This window comes from Hipposideros armiger, unplaced genomic scaffold (assembly GCF_001890085.2).
Source record: "Hipposideros armiger isolate ML-2016 unplaced genomic scaffold, ASM189008v1 scaffold_1404, whole genome shotgun sequence".
Taxonomy (NCBI): Eukaryota; Metazoa; Chordata; class Mammalia; order Chiroptera; family Hipposideridae; genus Hipposideros; species Hipposideros armiger.
Genome location: NW_017732754.1, coordinates 228606 through 249116, shown reverse-complemented (window position 1 = coordinate 249116; position 20511 = coordinate 228606). Strand labels below are relative to the sequence as shown.

General features: G+C 39.0%; 1 protein-coding gene across 4 annotated transcripts in view; it reads left to right on the top strand.

Annotated features, from left to right (window-relative positions):
* The window catches only part of CSNK1G1 (casein kinase 1 gamma 1), a 76327-nt gene that overhangs the window by 4285 nt on the left and 51531 nt on the right, over nucleotides 1–20511 (top strand). For 3 of the 4 annotated variants that reach the window (XM_019633783.1, XM_019633785.1, XM_019633784.1), the window contains exon 1: nucleotides 2123–2186. The gene's annotated coding sequence lies outside the window, so the exon portion shown is untranslated. Of the gene's footprint in view, nucleotides 1–2116; nucleotides 2187–20511 lie in introns of those variants that run through there. The other variant, XM_019633786.1, reaches the window with a different exon arrangement.

Sequence of the window (20511 nt, the reverse complement as noted above, 5' to 3'; positions counted from 1 at the left end):
TGGCAGCCCAGCTCCAGGTTGAGCTGTTGTTCAGCATCTTAGCTGTAGAGGGCAGTGTCACTGGCCCTCATATGTGGGATCCGAACCGGGTCCCTCTGGCATCCCAAGCCAGCTCTTAACCAATGTGCCACTTGGCCGGCCCTTGTTATCCATTTTTAAGTGTACAGTTCAGTGGTATTAAGTACATGCACATTGTCGAGCAACCATCACCACCATCCATCTCCAGAACTTTCTTTCTTCCTCCTCAACTGAAATTCTGTACCCATTAAACACTAACTACCAGTTCCTCTCTGCCCCTAGCCTCTGGCAGCCACCATTCAACTTTCTGTCTATGAATCTGACTATAAGTGGAATGATGCAGTATTTGTCCTTTTGTGTTTAGTTTATTTCGCTTAGCATAATGTTTTCGAGATTCATGTTGTAGCATGTGTCAGAATGTCTTTGTTACAGCTGATAATATTTCATTTTATGTATAGAACAGTATGTATCCACGTTTTGTTTATCTGTTTACTTATTGATAGATATTTGGGTTGCTTCCACCTTTTTTTTTTTTTTTTAAAGATTTTTATTGGGGAATTGGGGGGTGTCACTGGCCCTCATATGTGGGATCCGAACCGGGGCCCTCTGGCATCCCAAGCGAGTTCTTAACCATCGCGCCACTCGGCCGGCCCTGCTTCCACCTTTTAACTGTAGTGAATAATGCTGCTATGAACAGGAAAGTGGGATTGCTGGATCATTTGGTAATTCTGTGTGTTTTTGAGAAATTTCCCCAGTGGCCGCACCATTTTACATTCCCACCAGCAATGCACAGGTATTCTCCACATCCTTGCCAATACCTGTTATTTTCTGTGTTTTTGATAATAGCCACCCCAATGAGTATGCAGGTGTATCTTTTAGGGCAGCGGTTCTCAACCTTTCACAGGGGTCGCCTAAGACCATCCGAAAACACATATTTTTGATGGTCTTAGGAACCAAGACACCGCTCCTCTATCCGTCTCCACGCCCACATGCAGATCCGCCCACATACGAGTACCCGGCGACCCCTGTGAAAGGGTCGTGACCCACAGGTTGAGAACCACTGTTTTAGGGTAACATTTGATTTTCTTGTTATTTAGTTGCCTGGTATACTGTCCATTCAGAAAAATTAACCAGCCAATTCTTGAAGTTTGGTGTAGAGCAAAGTGTAGTAGTTTGGCTGCTTTATCTCTGGGGTCTTTAGAAAATTCTATTTTTTGAAAACTCACCTATATTGATTAAAGTTACATATTGTAATTGCATTTACAATATGTAATTATCTTAAATGTAAAACTATATATACATGAGAATTTTCCTACAGCATTATTGATAATATTGAAAGCTACAAATAGTCCAAATGTCCAAAAATTGTGGTGTGTGTGTGTGTGTGTGTGTGTGTGTGTGTGTATGTGTATATATGAATACTACAGCCATTAAAAATAATGCACAGCTTTACTTACTGTCATGGAAAGATGTCATCATCACATTATTGAATTTAAAGGCACATTACAAAATAGCAGATATATGATTTCATTTATCATTCATTAATATAGCATATTTCCGAATCTGTATTGTATATAAATATATATGTAAATAAATATTTGGAAGGACATTCCCAAAGTGTTAATAGTACTTCTCTTTAAAATGATAGGCTCTCACATTTTTTTTTTAGTTTCCTCCTAATTTTTGTGTATTTGAAATCTTCTTCTTGAGCATATATCATTTTTCTAAAAATAATAAAACTCTTTACCACCCAAAATTCATAGTAAAAGAAGCAGGAAAAACATGCTGGTATTTAATTAAAAGGATTGGCATCTGGTTTCCTAAGAGAATACATTTCAGGAAAATACTTCATGATGAGAGAACTATCCTTGAAGGATGGCTCATACACAGTGTTTTTATCTAAATATCCCCGGAAGGGATTGTATGTGATTCAGCTTCATCTTCCCCCTAGCTGTGAGTTCAAAGAGAAATTGAGGTAAGAAAATGCTATCATCTATTAATCATCTCTAAAACATTAAGTGGTTTTACTCTGAAAACCTAGAAATAAAAAAATTCTGTTTGTCTAAATCTGATCACAGTATCTCTTCTTGGATTTCAGGAACCAATCAAATCACGTGCTCCACAGCTTCATTTAGAGTACAGGTTTTATAAGCAGCTTGGCAGTACAGGTAAGTCATGTCTGTTTCCTCCATTCCCTTAACGTATAGCTTACTGGAAGCCCTAAAATATGTGAACTCTTTTGTCCACTTTACCCTTTTATATCTTGGATAGGTAAATAAACATAGTCAACTAAAAAGCTGCTTGCTTTCTGGCCCCTGGAGGGACAGCTGAGTTGATTGGGGATCTGTGATGCCAGTACTGTGCCTATAAACTAACCTTTGAATTCTTTCATTCACTGGAAATACACGTGGCTTATTCAGTCCCTTTTCATTTCTTCATGTATACCAAAAGAAAGGAGGAGGGGTTGTAATTTACAGGTTAAATTTCACTACGTTGAGACTGTATATCTAATATCCATTTTAAAGACATCCTAAAACACAGGTTCTGGAATATAGTGTTAACTGTCATTTTATCCGTGTGTCTCATTAACTTGGAAGACTTACCTATATGATTGTAATAACATCTGACCTTTGAGGATTTTTTAACAGTAAGTTTATAATTTTTTAAAACATGCCTGTGTTTTACCTAAAAGGTCTAATTTTTGAAATAGCTTACTGGCTTCCTGAAAAATACCTTGACTAAGCAAATGTTACCACCCTTAAGGTGGCTATACCTATAGGATACCTCACAGAAGATGAAACCCTTCAGCGCTAGTTTTATTATTTGACATTAGTAAATGTTCCAGTGCTTGATGCTTTCTTCAGCATGACAATTTTATGTGAATGACTGAACCATGGTTCCTATTTCAAGTAGCACTATTGAAGGTACTAGTGAGGGAATTTGAGTTTCATTTTCTAGAATATAGAAATTATTTAAGAGCCATTTGGTATTATTCAAGTTGTCTTACGTTCTGACCATGCCAATAATCAGCCATGGTCAGACCCTAGGGAGGCCAGGTTGGGCATTTGTCCTTCATTGAACATAACATGAGTTCTTGCTCACAGTAGCCTGTCAGTATATATTTGTTCATTGATTGTATCCTTAAATATGGATTGTTCTTGGCAGAGGATTTAAGATTGGCAACTGAGTTCATAGGACATATGTATAACTTGAGATTTGTCTTTCCAGAACTAAACTTTAAAGTTGACTAGTACGTTGTTCCTGGTTTCATAAATTTCAGGGTGATAATTATCACAGCTCACTTAAGATAAACTTCTTGGTACATGTCTCACAAATCTAAAGCAGTTAAAAACACGCTAGATCCAGTCCATCTTAGAAGTTTGAGTGGGCCTGGGGAAAGCCACCTGGCCATTTTGCAGAGTTTCCTCTGGAAGTCCTTCCAAATAGACTCACCAGATCAGGCGACTGTTCACGTTTCAGTATGGGGCCACAAAATCTCATGAACCTGTTAATGTAGGAATAACATCTGTGTTGCTGGGTTCAGACTGTCACCAAATATAGGAGAACATTGCAAATTCTTGAAGTTTCAGTATTCTCCATGCACTGAAAACAACCTTAAATAGGTAGAGCATTGGAGGACTTAAGAAAATTGCTTTTTCACTTAAGGCAGCAAAGAAAAACTGGAACCTCTGAGACTGGTGTATCCTCTAATCAGTGGGAATGGGAGGGCTCCTGTGTAGTGATCAGGCCAACTGTTGGTTCACACTCCAGTAGGTTGGCCGTCGTTGGTCTCCCTTCCGGTCTCTCTTCTGACAGTCGCCTAAAAGTCACAAAGCCTTCTAGGCCTTACACGAAGTTCAATGGTGATTCCTGACCTAGTTTGCTTTTTGAGATTGTCTACTGCTCTCAAAGTAACTGTGGTGAGTGTCTTCTTAATATTCTTGCCTGCAGCTAACAAGATTACCACAGCTTTTCCAAGGAGGAGCTTGAGAGATCTGTTATAAATTTCCACCCAGTGTAGGAATTGCTTCTTAACAACTGGTTATCCATCTCTGCTTGACTACTGCTAGCCAGAGTTTATCTCTCTTCAAGATAATTCAGTGTTGGAAACCCCAAGCTATTAGTTCTTCATATTGGGCCAAAATCTGCCTTTTTTTTTTTTTTTATTTCCATGGAGCATTGTTGAGCCCTCTGTTACCAGCTCAAAGGCATTCACCACAATTGTTATATGCTGACCCTGCCACCACCCACCTCCAAGTCTTCTTTTAAGCCACGTGTGTTGAATTCCTTATCTTTTTGCATAATATGTTTTATAGATGCTTCACGATCATTGCTCCACTACCAAGCATGAAGGTGTGTGTGAAGCACACACCCATACACTCACTCCCGGTTTTGTGATGTTCCTCTTAAAATGGGCCTCATAAGGGCCGGCTGAGTGGCTCAGTTGGTTAAGAGCTCGCTCCAGAGTTTGAGCTCTGAGCAACAGCGGTTCGAGTCAGCCCGAGCTGAGCAGCCGCTGAGCTACCAACAGGTGGCAGGATGGCTCAGCTAAAAAAAAAAAAAAAAAAATGGGCCTCATAAAACAGCACCAGTATCTCTGGATGTGGAGCCAGGGGGATTATTATCTTCTTGGATCTGTACACAATATTACCTTTAATTTAGATTATCTATTTTAACAGCCATTTCACATAGTTAACTTTTATGCTTTTATGGAGTTTTACTCGGCTGAAACCTTTACATATATTTTATATAAGCCACCATCAATAAAGCCTTTCAGTATTTTGCAGTTATATGATTGATTTTGAGCACCTAAACTTCTTAGATGTCATGTTACTTTATCCCATTATTACTAAATATTGGGATATTTTTCAATCCTGATCCTGTTACTTATGATTAAATATTGACTGTTTTTGAATTGTAATTACATATCAGCCCCCCCCCCCCCCCACATAAGACTATAAGCTCCTTGAGAACAAGGCTTGTACCTTCTTACCCTTGTGTCTCAAGTGTTGAAGCCCAACGGAGTTCTTTCACAGAGTAGGCAGTTGGGAAGCATTTTGGTGACAGAAAGATTGGATAAGCATACCTTTTTAGATTTTTTGCCAAGTTATTAATAAAAATATTCTCTGGGGATGGCCAAAAAAGGAAATTTATTTTGGAAGTAAATCAGTTGACAAGAAAGTAGACAAGGTTTTACCATGTCTCACTATAAATGTGAACATGAACACAGAGCTTGTTCCTAACTTAAAAACACAAGTTTTTCTCTCCCTGTTTTTCTAGAGTGAGCTCTCAGCTGCAAATGTGACTCATCAGTAGTTAATGTTTGAGCAGCCAGAGCACATATGCCACTCCCTCAGAACCAAGGTGATTGTGGCATTATAGACAAATAACCGTTCATGCCAAAGGCACACAACACCAAAATAACATGATCGTTGTTTTTACTTACTAGTGCTCTGTGTGTCATTATTCAGCACAGGCCAGTGATTGGCAAAATACTGAGTATTGTGACAAGGAATACTTTTTAAAAGCCTTCTTTGACTTAGGTTTGTTCAAGGAATTAATCAGTGCTTATAAAATAAATAGATGAAATGTTTTGGGAGAAATGAATGATAATGAATTTAAAGAATACCGCTGTTACTATTGTGACCAGAGCTGGAGACTTTAAATTCCTAAAATATGAACTTTTTGTGTTGTCTTGGGAGTATGATCTTAAGTACCCAGGTCTTAATCATTTCCCTGAGTTTTTTACTCTTATATTGCCCCAACCATAGGATCTGGAAATTCATACCAGTTTTCTACTCATGTGGAGATAGAACAAAAATGGCAGCACTGGGTGATTATGAACTTGGTTTAAGGTGGAGCTCTTCCTGATTGTCCTTTCTTTTTCTTGTTTCATCTCTAACTCCTTCCCTTCCATTCCACTGTTTTCTAGAGGGCAGTCACACTTCAAGCTTTGTTTGCTGATTGCAGCTTTGCCATGAAGAATTTCAAGACCTGATTATTTACTATGAGGGTTGATATCTTCAAGATAATCAGGGGAGAAAGTAAAGGGGCCTTGAGGGCCTTGAAACTGAAAATGGGGATCCTGATTTTCCTGATAGCTATCATTTTGTTGTTGTTGTTTATTGTAAAAGCCAAATTATAAAAGACAGTAAAACCTTGGATTGCAAGTAACTTGGTTTGCGGGTGTTCCGCAAGACGAGCAAACATTTCTAATACATTTTAACTTGTAAGCGAGCGATGCCTTGCAATACAAATAGTTTGTTTCCGGAACGAATTATGCTCGCAAACCAAGGTATTACTGTATTAAAGGACATCTTGAAAGGAAATGATGATCCATACTCTTACCAACCTAACTCAGCTACATTTTATTTGAGTATTTCTGTCCTTTTCATATGCAGATGTGTTTGTTTCATAGCTAATCTCAGGTCACATACAACTGCATGTCTGCTTTCACTTAACATTATACCATTGGTCTTGATGCTGCAGAGTCTTCATGTTTCTAATCATTATTTAATATCCTGTTAGCTTCAGAGAACATAATTTAGGCATCAGTTTTATGTTGTCAGATATTTAGATTGTTTTTATTTGAGGAAATCATTTCCCCTCATGATTTCTGATACCTGAGTATTATGACTTCAAACTTTTCTTTCATGTGTTCTCCCATTTACTCCCCGTATGCTTTGTGGTGATTTTCAGATGTTTAAAGAGCTATTCAATGTTAGATTCAGTTTATTCCAAATGATTCTAAAACAAACATTATTAAAAGAAATTACAGAAGACAAATTTTATCTTTGTATAACAGAACAGTGTGAGAGTAATCTATTGTCATCAATATGCATCTGGATAAATGATAAGATATTTATACCATGAAAATAGCTATAAAAGTAAAGGTAGAGTCCTATGTACTAATATGGAAAGATGTCCAAATATATTTTTAAGTGAAAAGGTTTGCAAAACAGTATAACATGGTAGGACTTGTGTAATACAAGAAATACATATATAATACAGATATGTCCACATAAACATAGAAAATATCTGAAAGGATATGCAAAAAATTTTTAAAACGAGGCTGGCCAAGTGGCTCAGTTGGTTAAGAGCTCGCTCAAGAGTGTGAGCTCTGAGCAACAGCGGTTCGATTCCCGACCCGAGCTGAGCTGCCAACAGGTGGCAGGATGGCTCAGCTTAAAAAAAATAAAAAAAATTAACAACGAATACCTTTGAAGAGTATGATTAGAAATGGAAAGCAGTGCCACTCTTCAGTTTTCACTTTTTATTGTTTGCATTGTTTTTTTATTTTTTGCATTGTTTTTTGTTTTGCGTTGTTTGCCCTGACCATGTATTATTATTATATTATTATTATTATAACTAATTTTTAAATATTTAATACAAATTATTTGTGTTTTTTTTTAATTCATTGTTTTACAGTATCTACTAATTTTTAAAAAGACTGCACAGTGGATTTATGGTCTGTCTCTTACCTCTTTCATCACCTAGCAACCTATTTCTGTTTCCTTTATCCTGAGCCATATGTTCACAATTTCAGGCCTAAATTCAACAAATGATAATAAATTGGTGCAATACCTTGTTTTTTTTCTTTCCAAACACCTTATAGGAACTAAAAAAGTAAATTGTGAAGTGAAATAAGCTGTCTTATGCAATAGGATTTCCTATCTCTCAGAGAAAGGGCAGTTTTTTTGTTTTTTTTTTTTTTTTTTAAGATTTTTATTGGGGAATTGGGGGGATGGGAACAGTGCTGGGGAATTGGGGGAAGGGGAACAGACAAGTTGCTGTCCTTTTGTTCTTCAATCTAGTTGTGGAGGATGTTGCTTCACTGGCCCAAGTTGGCACCATCATTGTGCTCTTCTCTGGCGAGGCAGATCAGTCGCCGGCTTCTGGACGGCCGCTCACTGCGGCTGCTGGCCGCTCACGCTGGCTGCTGGCCACACATGGTAGCCCATGGCAATCCACTGCCACAGGGACTGCAGCCCACGCCGTCGCCGGCGACTCAGGGCAGCCCAGCTCCAGGTTGAGCTGTTGTTCAGCATCTTAGCTGTAGAGGGCAGTGTCACTGGCCCTCATATGTGGGATCCGAACCGGGGCCCTCTGGCATCCCAAGCGAGTTCTTAACCATCGCGCCACTCGGCCGGCCCGAGAAAGGGCAGTTTTTAAGGCAGAAGTTGAACAGTTACACATGCTGGATGTTATGAGGGAGATTTGTGCACTGGGTAAAAAGAATATATGACTTTTTAAGACTTATTTGAACTCTAAGACTGTATTAAAAACTCTTAAAAACCACATGTTGCTGTACAAGAAACATCCTGGTACAGGTATTTATTATACTCAGTATTTTCCTCAGTTTCAGAAGGCAAACTTATTTTTTAGAATTTATATGTACATTATAAATATAACCCTGGCAAAATGGTTATCCAATGGTCAGTGAATCAAAATGTGAACATTATCTAGTGTTTCATATAATTGGATGGCTGGGGGCAGGGTAGGTTTTTATTTGGAAATTATGGTTCAAATTACTGAACCTGAGATTGCTGGAGAATTTCCAAATTTATTGCAAAGAAAAACAATAGCTTTAAATGTTAATGAAACTCTGCAACTATACATAATGACTATGAAAAAATATTATATTTTTCCTTTCCTCACTGTTGGAAAGTCAGTTTTAGATTTTCTCTGTGACTAAAGCAAATACATCCTTCAGTTTTGTCTTATTTATGCTTCATTCCTTCTTATATCTCTGTATTTTGATTTTTCAAAGCACAAAAGGCTTTGGCATTGAGTACATTTATGCTTTTCAGATGTAGTTTCTATAGATTGTTCTGAATACACAAGATTAGGAGTCAGGGACTTTTAACTCCAGTTTCCCTGGAATTTACTTGCCCTCCTGGTAGCTTCAGTATTTGTTTGGTACAATGATACAGTTTCACAAGAAAGAATAACATTATTTAATCTTGGTAATTAAAGGCTATAAGCCTTGCAATCAGCAGATGAAAGCTCCCTTTGAATTATAACCATCTTTCTTATTTTCTTATCATTTTCTTCAGTCATCAGTGTTGTGTTAATTGTATTACTGTCACCATGGGTGAGTCCCAAACTTATTTTCCTGTTATGGAATTGTTTTTGGGTTCCCCTATGCTCTCAGAGTCCTTTGGCCTAGTAGAGTATATACACTGTCAATTTTTAAATTTCTCAAGCCACAACTCTTTTATCCAGTACACCTCCCACTTTTGCTTGTATCTAACACACAGGACCAAGACTTGGTGGATGACAGGTTTGGGGCAGTGAGATAGGCAAAACCAGTGGCCTAAACAGACAGGAGGCCTAAACATAATAGAGGGGCAGTTAGAAGCATTAAGGTTCGTAGCTAGGCATGGGCTGGCCACATGATAAGGGCCTAGTATAGTATATGTTTGGTAATTAAATAAAAGATAAATAAATCAGCGCCAAGCATGCAGCAGAAGTGGCAGGAGAAGGGAGGGAGAAAAAGGGACTGATAATAGCAAGAGCAGGAACAAATGAAAGGATGGGGAATAGGCAAATGGCAAAAAAATAGAACTTTAGGTACAGAAATGAGAATGCAAGGGTAAATCGGGTAAATTGGTGGAGGCCTCTGAGTCAGATAGAAGGAGCTATAAAGCTGACCTCTATTACTATTCTCAGAGTTAACTTTCTTAGCAACAGTGGTTTTGAATAATAATTTTGACATTTTTAGTAAAAGTACTAGAGTAGGTTATGGTAGTAATTCCCACCACTTCACTTGGCATTTAGCAAGGCCTAACTATAATATAAATGGACACTACAATGATCTCTTTTCTTCTGGACCCTTCTTAATTGTATCGAGAGGTCCTAAATGTAGTGGAGGAAGTCATATTGCTCTGGCTAAACACTGAATTCCACTCCAACCTAGCAACGTGCCTGGGAAAAATTCTCAAGGGCTCTAGGAATAAATATCATATCATAGCTGATCTAAGCCTGCGCTGCCATGCCCTGGCTTTCCAGCAGCTCTTCTAATCCGATGACCATTCTACTTTGGCTCTTTTCTAAAGGAGACTCTAATCCTCAAATTTAAAAAGATAGAAAGATACTTATGAAATTTCACAGTGTGACAAAATCCATGCAAAATCTCTTTGGTCAGAGAATGCAAGTGAACTTAAGTACCTACTTTATATGTTATTTTATTTTCCCCATTTTAGAGCTAAGGGAAGTTTAATAACTAACTTACCAGGGTCACACAGTAAGCAAACCTGAGCTAGGAATCTGTTTGTCCCATGTTTTTGTACAGATTTTTGTCGTGTGTGTATACATATACATACACCCATAGGTATGCCTGGAGCCTTTCATCCATTATCTCTTACCTAATTATAATAGAGCGGTGGAAAAATGACATAAAAGTGTTTAATTGAAGCAAAGGCCCAGACCCTCCCACCAGTGAAAGAGGAGGATTTCCTGTTTCACATAGTGCCCCCAAATTTCGTACCTTACTTAGAAGGCTGCCTTTGTTACCTCCAAAACCTTTTATGGCCTTAGATGTTCTAGGTTTTGAAACATTTCTTTCCAAAGTAAATTAGTCATTTCTGTTGAATATGTGTGCCATGTATAAAACTGAGAGCCCCAGAGTTACCCTATGCAAGCCATTTTCACCCACTGAAACTTTTGTGCTGTGAATAAAGAAAGTTCATAGAGCTGATTGGGCTTTGCTGTTTTGAAGTTTCTAGGAGGGATTGGTTTTATATGTCATCAAAAGAGATAGCAGGGGCTGGTTGGTACCAGAAAAGGAGCTTTGAATCTAGGTAACTGTGAAATTAACAAGACCATGGTTCTGCTTTAACAGAGGACTAAAGCATAGATCTGAAGGAAATCATAAAGAGTGAGATTTACAAAACCCTTCTATAATGTAAACTTCCTGAGGTGTAGGTTGGGCAAACACAGGAAGCAGAATACAGGAAAATTAAGAATAAGAACTTCTGGGGCGGCCTGCTAGTTCAGGTGATTAGAGCACAGGCTCATAACACCAAGGTTGCCGGTTCGATTCCCACATGGGCCAAGGAGCTGCGCCCTCCACAACTATTGGATTGTCGGAAAAGTCATGATGTATTTTTTCTATGTTTTTTGTTGCAAAAATGTGTCATGACTTCCAACAACCCAGTAGATTGAAGACAATTACTTGACTTCGAGCTGATGGGTCCTGGAAAAATGCGCTTCTCAAGTAGATTGAGCTAACTACTTGACTTGGAGCTGATGGGTCCTAGAAAAACACACTGTTCCCCAATAAAATTTTTTTTAAAAAAAGAATAAGATCATCTAAAGAGATACTGAAACAATGGAACTTTTACTTAAAATAGAAGTGAATCATCGTATATCAAGTATAGTTGGGAACAAGTAATATACCTCAACTTGGATGTCTAATAGTTAGGAGTGGTTGAGGAATTTACAAGAAACTTTTTGGTCTCCAGCTGGGTAGAAAGTTTTCATAACAAGGGTAGAAAGGATGAAATAGTGATCTTGATATAAGAAAGTGAAATCTGGATCCTTTCTTGCCATGTATAAGTTTCCAGAAATCTCTCTGCCAGGGATATTATAGAGGGAGGAGACATAAACGACGAAATTCAGGGAAACCGATCTTTACTAGTATAAATAGGCAGCATTGAAATTACATTTTAAGGACTGTGGAAATGTAGACACTTGCCATCTCTAATTACAGGCAGTGTGAATAAGTGGAGACAGCCAAGAATTGGAGTGAGGAGAAAAGTTTAGCCTGATTTTTCCAGCTGTTTCTCTGTGACTCAGTGTTAACCATGTGCCTATGCTGTGCCTCAGCTTCCTTATTCAGACAACAGGAAAACCTGTTTCTTATCGAGCTTGCAGACCTACTGGGGTTGAATGGAGTAATGTCTGTAAAGGCCTTGAATTCTTAAGGGAAAAGTGCTATATAAACACAAGGCAGTATTGTTTTACATTGAAGCTGAAGATCTAACTTTCCTGTAGAAATGGAAATATCCTATTTACATTTTCCATAGCTTTAAAGAATATCAGCGTGAAGATGTAACAGTTTCATTTTTGAAGACTTTCTGATGTTTGCTCAAGCAGTAGTCACTTGATATTTCCCAGTCCTTTCTCTGACTCAATAGAGGAGAATTCCAGTTATGGTGAGCCCATCACATCTGTGATCTTGGGGGAGGTGTTTGTTTCTTTCAGAGAAGCTGAACGTGGTCAGATTGAAACACAGTTATGCTCATTCACGCCTCCTTGGTGAGAAGGAACATTTTGACTTCCACAGCTCCACAGCCTTTAATGCCAGTTTGGAGGGTACACTCAGCCACAGCTGCCTTCAAATACCTGGGGAAAGAAACCCAGGAAAAAAAGAACAGATCGCCGTACCTATTTTTGCTTTTGTAAAATGGAGTTGAAACCATTATGCAAGGACCAGGCCAACCAGTTCACTTAATGTTCTGTCCTTATCGTAACTGGATTCATTTCTGAATCCTCAAAGGAAGTGGTGTTACTGGTGCTGGACTACTGGCACATCACAAGGTTTATTAGTGATCTGTGGGAATGTTAGTGAACATCACTGCCTCCGAAAGGAAGGACACATATAGTTGGGCTACCTCCTGCCTCCACTGTGGAAGATAAGATTTCTTATGAAGCCAGATAGAGTAAAAGAACAGGCAGTAAATACTTTAGGCTTTGTGGGTCCTTGGTCTCTGTTGCAACTATTCAGCTCTCTCCTGGAAATACAACAGCTATAAACAATATCTAAACAAATATTGTATTCCAAGAAAGCTCCATTCATGGACACTGAAATCTGAATTTTATGTAATTTTCATGTATCATGAAATCTTTAAATAAATTTTGTTCAAATGTTTGAAAATGTAGAAACCATTCTTAGTTGTCTAATCATACAAAAGTTGGTGGGCCAGATTCGACCTGCGGGCTTTATCTAGTTTGCTGGCCCCTGCCCTAGCATGGCAGTGACCAAAACTCCTGATTCCTTTGTATCACACCATTTAGTCTGCAGAATATAGAAATTACCTCAGAGAAGTATATGCCATCCTTGAGGCGCACTATAATGACAGGACAGAGAGAGAAAGCCGTATCACTCTCACTATGGACTTTTCACAGTGGAATATGCTACTGGATTGGGAGCCTTTTAAGGGCAAGAAGTATCTTGTATTCATTATAGTATTGCTTGCATATCACTTGATCTAAAGAAGAGACACAACAAATGTCTGGTAAATTGATGAAATCTCAGTATATAAACTCTTGGAGCAGTATTCCACTGGTAGTGAGATCGCCAACTTAAGTTGCAGCTTCTTTCTTTCATGAGTACACTCTCCAAACTCTCTGTCTCTTCTTTATTTGCTTGTGCCAACAATCCTTGATTAACTGTGTTAAGGAAGCAGAATACAGATGTAAATGAGTAATTTAAGGTATTAGAACCAAGTCCCCCAAATTATTTTTGTAAAGATTTGGTATACAGTTAGAGACATGTATATTTACTAGCACCTGTGAACTTAGAGCATCCAAGAGCTCCATGGTGAAAGTTCTGGAATTTAAGCCCTTTGAAGGTAGGAAATGAAATATGTGGTTCTCATCGATATAGTGGCTATTGCATTGCATATCTTCAGACATAAATGGCCCGTCAGCAGCTCGAGAATTATTTGGACACAGTCACACTGTCATATCTTGTCAACTGTTTGCTTGGCTTCACTCTTAACAGTTATAGTTCAGAAAAGATAGCACTCTAGATAGATCTCTTACTCTGCTTCCTAAAAAGAAAAGAGTAGCTTTAGAGAAGGAATTTGCAGTTATCTGTGTGCAGGTTCCCCAAAGGAAAAAACAGTTTTTCGCTTAAAAAATTTCATTAAATTCTAGGGAAAACTAATATCAGTGAATGTTTAGAAAAATATATAAAAGAAAAATTTTACCTCTCCCCTCAACAGCTACTATTACCATGTGTATTTAGTCTTTTTTTATGTATATATTTTTCACTAAGTTTTTTCTGGTTTAAACATAAGATGGGGGTCTGTTTATCAAATGGGAAGGTGTAAATTTTAAACACTGCTGAAGTTCTTTTAGCTTTATTATCCAATATGGATTTGAGAGATGAGATACTAAAGGAGTAAAATGAGTTAAATGTCAGGTTGAATGTTATGGTTGAAAACTAATTAGAATATTGAAAATATTCTAGGACGATAAAAATGTAGAATAAGTTGCTGGGGCTCATATTGAGGCATTGTCATTTTGGGGACTTGGTAGCTTAATTTGATTCTACAGGTTTTGTTCAAAATCTCGTGATACCTCCCAGAACACCATATTTTAGTTTCATTTGGCTTCTGGGATAATCTAATAAGCAGTCAAATAACTAGACCACTAACAGCTGTCACAGATCACACCTATCTACTAGTTTTAGGTATCTTATTTAAAATGCTAGGATTTCAAGGGTGACTGTTTTTCTAAGGAAACTAACTGTTAAATACAGTGGAGTGATGTGAGGTTAGGAGCTAAAGTTAGCACACAGGTGAAAATCACACACAATCAAAGTTAGCGGTTGAAAAATCCCTTAAGTTGCCCAGAGTATAGAATACAGCCTAACTGGGTTTGTGTTAATGATCATGTTTGGTAAATGCCAAACATGGATGTATTGTATATACAGCGGTGCAGAGTTGATGTAGTAAGGTTTATGTCAGCAAAATGTTTTATGGTAGTTTTTGTTTTCTTTTTTTAAGATTTTATTGGGAAATTGGGGGAGGCGAACAGCATTGGGGGAATCAGGGAAGGGAAACAGACAAGTTGCTGTCCTTTTGTTCTTCAGTCTAGTTGTGGAGGACGTCGTTTCACTGGCCCATGTTGGTATTATCATTGCGCTTCTTCCCAGGAGAGGCAGATTGGTCGCTGGCCACTGGACAGCCACTCACGGTAGCTTATGGCAGCCCACTGTAGCTTCACTGCAACCTACGCCGTCACTGGTGACTCACGGCAGCCCAGCTCCAGGTCAAGCTGTTGTTCACCATCTTAGCTGTGGAGGGCGCAGTGTCACTGGCCCTCATGTGGGATCCAAACCGGAGCCCTGCTGCTCAGAGCTGGCATCCCAAGCCAACTCTTAACCAAGGCGCCACTTGGCTGGCCCAGTTTTTGTTTTCTTAAACATTTTCTGGCCAAGCATATATTTTTACATTTGAGTAGGTAAATTTGGTTCTTATGCCATTCCACGTCGTACTCTTCTATCATTTTACTAGTTTTTATGAAAGACTTGACCTAGTACCATGTTAGCTGTTTACCTGTTTTCTACCTATAAGCTCCTTAGAACAAAGCACTTAGAAAAACCTCTAGGAACCAAGAACTACTCTTTGTCCCAGGCTTTCTGTCTAGACCTTCCAGACTCTGACGCTTTATTTGACTCTCCATCTGCTTAGGGCCATAAAATCTCTTGCCTCAGCTTCTGTTAGCCCTCTGCATTCTCTCCACATTACCCGCCTTCTCGGCTTCTCCTTCCATTTGGTGGGAAAAGGCCTTTTATGCAGCCCTTCTCAACTGAAGCACCAGCAGAGATTGACTGGAGCCCATGTCCAAATTGCAAGTTCTTGGGAAAGAGACTGACAACTTGAAACAGCTTTTCAGTCGTGGTCCAGGTGCCTTATTCAGGGAGATGATACAGAACCATGTGGACTCCACCACTCAGCGGAGGGCAGACTCTCCAAGAATGTGGCTTTAAGAACTGAGAGAAAACAGTTGATAGTGTGATAAGAGAATGGTGAACTACAGACATGACTTTCCTTTCTCTTCATGTAACACTTGCTAAAAAGCAAAACATTTTTCCTTAAGACAATTCAGCATCTTGAGAGTCTCAAAGTGGGGAGTAGAGCCTGAAGACAACTACCATTTGGTGTCCTGGCCTAGGACAGTGAGTGCTCCCAGAAAGAAAACTGCCTCTTTCACCACTAACTGTGCCCATGTTTACTGCACTCACCATCAAGAATAATCGTAAGAGGGGCTAGCCGAGTGGCTTAGTTGATTAAGAGTTAGTTTAAGAGCGCGAGCTCTGAGCAACAGGGCCACCGGCTCGGTTCCCACATGGGCCAGTGACGATGTGCCCAAGCTGAGCTGCCGCTGAGCTGCCAACAGGTGGCAGATGGCTCAGCTGGTAAGAGCACATGCTCCTAACAACAAGACTGCCTGTTCGATGGTGGGCTATGCCCGCCCGCAACTAAGACTGAACTCGGCATCTTGAGTTGAGCTGCCACCCAGATGGCTCAGTGGGTAGAGCATGCGCTCTTAACAACAAGGCTGCCGGTTCAATTCCCGCAAGGGACGGTGGCTATGCCCACCTGCAACTAAGACTGAACTCGACACCTTAGCTGAGCAGCTGCCCAGATGGCTCAGTGGATAGAGTGTGCGCTCTTAACAACAAGGCTGCTGGTTCAACTCCCACATGGGATGGTGGCTACACCTACCTGCAACTGAGATTTTAACACAGCACCTTGAGCTTAGAGGCCATGAGGTGCTGACGGGCAGCCAGATGGCAACTGGCGCCCTCCACAACTAAGATTGAACAACAACAACTTGGCTGGTCCCCCTTCCCAATTCCCCAACACTGTTCCCCTCCCCCAATGCCCCAGTTGTAAAAAAAAAAAAAAAGAATAATCTTAGGAGAAAAAAATCTGCTTTGGGCCTGTGTTAAGAGAGGCAGACCTCTTCATAGTTGAGGGTATCTAGAATGATGAATTAAGGTTTAAAAATTAAAAACACATCTGCCAAACTTGCACCCTCTGAAGGACCTGCTCCTTTCACCGTGACTGGGTTATTTGAAATAAATAAATATTAGAGCAACAGCAGAAGCCTCATATTCAAAGCAATATGGCTCCTCTGGGTGAAAGGTGTGGAGGATGTGTGAAAACATCTGAACCCTTGTGTAGTCTTTGCCGAAGGAGCAGGACCAGTGTGCTGTTGCTTCTCTTGGGGAGCAGAACCTGAATTATAAACGTGTGCTTGAGTTGGTAAGTCAGTAGCAAGAACCTGAGATTGGTATATGAACAGCATCTCTGCCTTACAGTGTGTGATGAAACAAATTTCAGACAACGAAAAGTGTGGTGTGGTCAGCATCTTTTCTTTTGAAAGAGTGTGTGTGCATGTGTGTTATATTTCCAAATCTACCTACGTTGTCCAGAAAACATTTTTTAAAGCTTTTACATGCTTCCTTTGATTTTACAACATAAGTTCGATCTGTGACTAATGCTTAATTTTGTGAGGGAAAAAATAGAAAGGGTTGTTTCATTTACTGGGTTTGGAAAGGTGTGATTCACATACTCAGTACTAATAATTGCTAGTTTTTAATAGAGCTAATTTAGTGGTGATAGTTCCATGAATTTCTGTCTTTTCTTTCAAGGATGAAACATCATGACCTTAACCTTCATTAACTAGCTACACCAGTTAGCCAAAAAAAGGAACCGATATTTCTGAAGCCCAGCACTTGGTACACTTCTGGACTAGGATAAATTCATGGCTGTGTGTCCTTTATGTGTGTTTTTCATTGTTTAGAGCAGATAGACAACATTTTTCATATTATGGCTAATAAGATACTTTATGGTACAGTGGAATATAAGCAATAAAAGTTCATATGTAATGCTGTAAGAGATTTGCTTATCTGTTAGAACCAAACCTCATGTGGCCCTTCTCTCCTTCTTAAAGCTTTCAATAGCTCTGAGTCATATGAGGCATATAAAGTAATTTAATCACATGCATAGAATTTGTCCCTCTCCCTATTTTAAAAATTCTATTTTAAAGATTTTACTGGTGAAGACATTATTGAACCGGTAATTTCTTTACTTGCAAATAGAGTGCTGTGTGTTTATTACAGAAATTGTTTGGCCTGCATACACCTCACAGTAACACAAAGTACTAACACCTTTTCAGTGCGTTGTTTTGCAAAGTGCAGAACTGCTAGAGATGTTTGCTTAGTGTGCAGGCAGAATTTGTTACTGGGATTTTGTCTTCTTTTAAGAAACTTCGTGAAAAATAGAAGGTAAGTTTCCAAAAATAGGCCCAGGTAACTTATATGTAAGTGGACGGGCTGGAGAGTTGTAATTAGTTCCAGAAAACTGGTACTGTATATATAGTGTGTATACAGGCAGAAGTTTGCGAAAGGTCAGTCACCAAAGCCTGTCAGTGGGAGGTGGCTTATAAGCGACACAGACCCTCAGGGCTTTGATGCCATTTTCTCCCTTTACTCCAAGTCATAATTTTCTGTCTTTCCTCACCCGTCTCTTACTGTGCGCCTGCATGGTTCTCTTTCTTTCGTATCCTCACAGCCATTCTTCAGACGTTAAGAAGAGCTTCATGACTGCCTTTAGAGAAAGCTTAAGGAGATCAAAGGCAGAAGTTTCAGTCCAAAGTAAGGGCTAAAGTAAGCTCAGTGACCATCATAAGACTGCCCGCAGCCCTCAGTCACTACCCTTCCTAACTCAGTTTGTCAAGATTATCATTAAGAAGGAAGCATTAAGATGCTTAATTAAGAAGCATCTTAATGCTTCCTTCTTAATGATAGGATAACGTTGACAAACTGAGTTAGGAATACTTTGAGCATCCCCAAAGCTATGGAGTACCATGGAATGAAAGAGATGAGGCATTGAAGTGAAATATTCCTATGGGTTATAAGAAGGTGAAAGGATGTATGCACTGTCTTGTATTAAAACTTAAATTTCTTTCCAATGTTTGTCAGTTGTTGGCGAGAGAAAATATTTTTCACAAGTTCCAGTAACACACTACATGAGGATAGATAACTCTGCGCACCTATTAAAACATTAATCTAGTTGTTACCTAAGCCTTTTTGCATTTGTAGAATATAACATATATAAGCATGCTTTAGACAAAACCACGAAAAGGTGAAATTTTTTATGGCGGATTATATTGGCATCTTCTTTCCACAACTCCTAAGCAAGTAATTTATGTTCCATCCACTGAAAAGAAGAGTGTGTCAGCTCTGTACACCTCTGCACCCTCTTGTGCTTTCAGCAGTCTGACACACTTTTAACTTTTCCCTACATTTTCCTCTTCCTTTACACTTCATATTGTTTGAATTCATCATTCCTTACCACCCTGTGGCAGTCTCTTGCTAATAATTACTTTAGTCATATGCAAGGAGATGAAGTTTTCCCGAACAGAAACACAGTGAGCGTCAGCTGTGGCCAGAGCACTATGCTGATTAATTTGAGGACCACAGAGCTATAAATAAGATGCTTTCTGATCTTCAGGATACTGAGCCTCATTGAAAAGGAAATCTAGTAGTTTATTGATTGTAAGGCATCGTTGTACGGCTCTCAAGGACCTCACAAATGTGTCTAGGTAACTATAATGCAAACTGAAACGGGAATGTTGGGTTTTGGGTTTTTTTTGGAACGTTGTTTTTTTAAAGGTACATGTAAAATGACATGGAAGTTTTGAATGGAAAAATGGTATTTAATTATTTGGAAACAAGGAAGGCTTTATTGAGAGCTGGGAGGCTGAACTTTCAAAAAGGCGTATGATTTACATGGACATGTTCAAATAGAGGAGTAAGGAAAGACTCCCAAGTACAAAATATGCTCAGGTCCAGAGACAGGTATGTGTCTGTTTATGCATTTATTAAAGAAGTATTCACTGAGCATCCCATATGGGTTAAGTTCTGTTTTAAGGTAAGCCCTGGGGATTCAGCGATGAACAAGAATATACACTGCCCCAAACTTACATGTTTTCTAAGAAGGTGACAACCTGTGATTGGCCCTAAATGAACAGAATCAGCAGTTTTGGAGAGTTTACAGGAGGGAGAGAGTCGTGGGCTAGAGAGGCTTCTTGGTTAGGGTCATGCAGGTTGCCAAGTATAGAACCTCTTTCTTGCTCCCCTTCTGTACATAAGGCAGCCTCATGTATACCTTTCATAACCCCTTAGAGAGCGGAGCCACTAGCCACGTGCACCTCTTGAGCACCTGAAAGGTGCCCAATTCAATTGTGCTGTGAGTATAAAATACACACTGAATTTCAGAGATGTAGTACCTTCCCAAAAGGGTGTAAAGTATCTCAATAATTTAAAAATTAATTACATGTTGGGGTGGTAATATTTTGGATATGAGTTAAATAAAATATTAAGCTTATTTCACCTGTTTCTTTTTACTTTTAAAATGTGGCTTCTAGAAAATTTAAAATTAAATTCATGGTTCTCTTTCTTGGCTTGCATTGTATCTCTGTTAGATAGTGCTGCTAGAATGCAATAGTGTGTTCCTAGTGTATGCTGAGAAGAAAATGTTTCCTGTGAAACTATTATTGAAGATGCACTGAGGCAATTATGGGTGTATAATACTCAGATTAATCCTTACTTTTCCTCTTTATTCTTTTGATCTTTTTATTTACTCAGATATCTTTGCCGTTTCAAGTTTATTAATGACCTCTGTCATAATTTTTAGAGACATTTGCTTAACCAACCAGTGGTTCAGAGTTAAAAGAAACTACAGG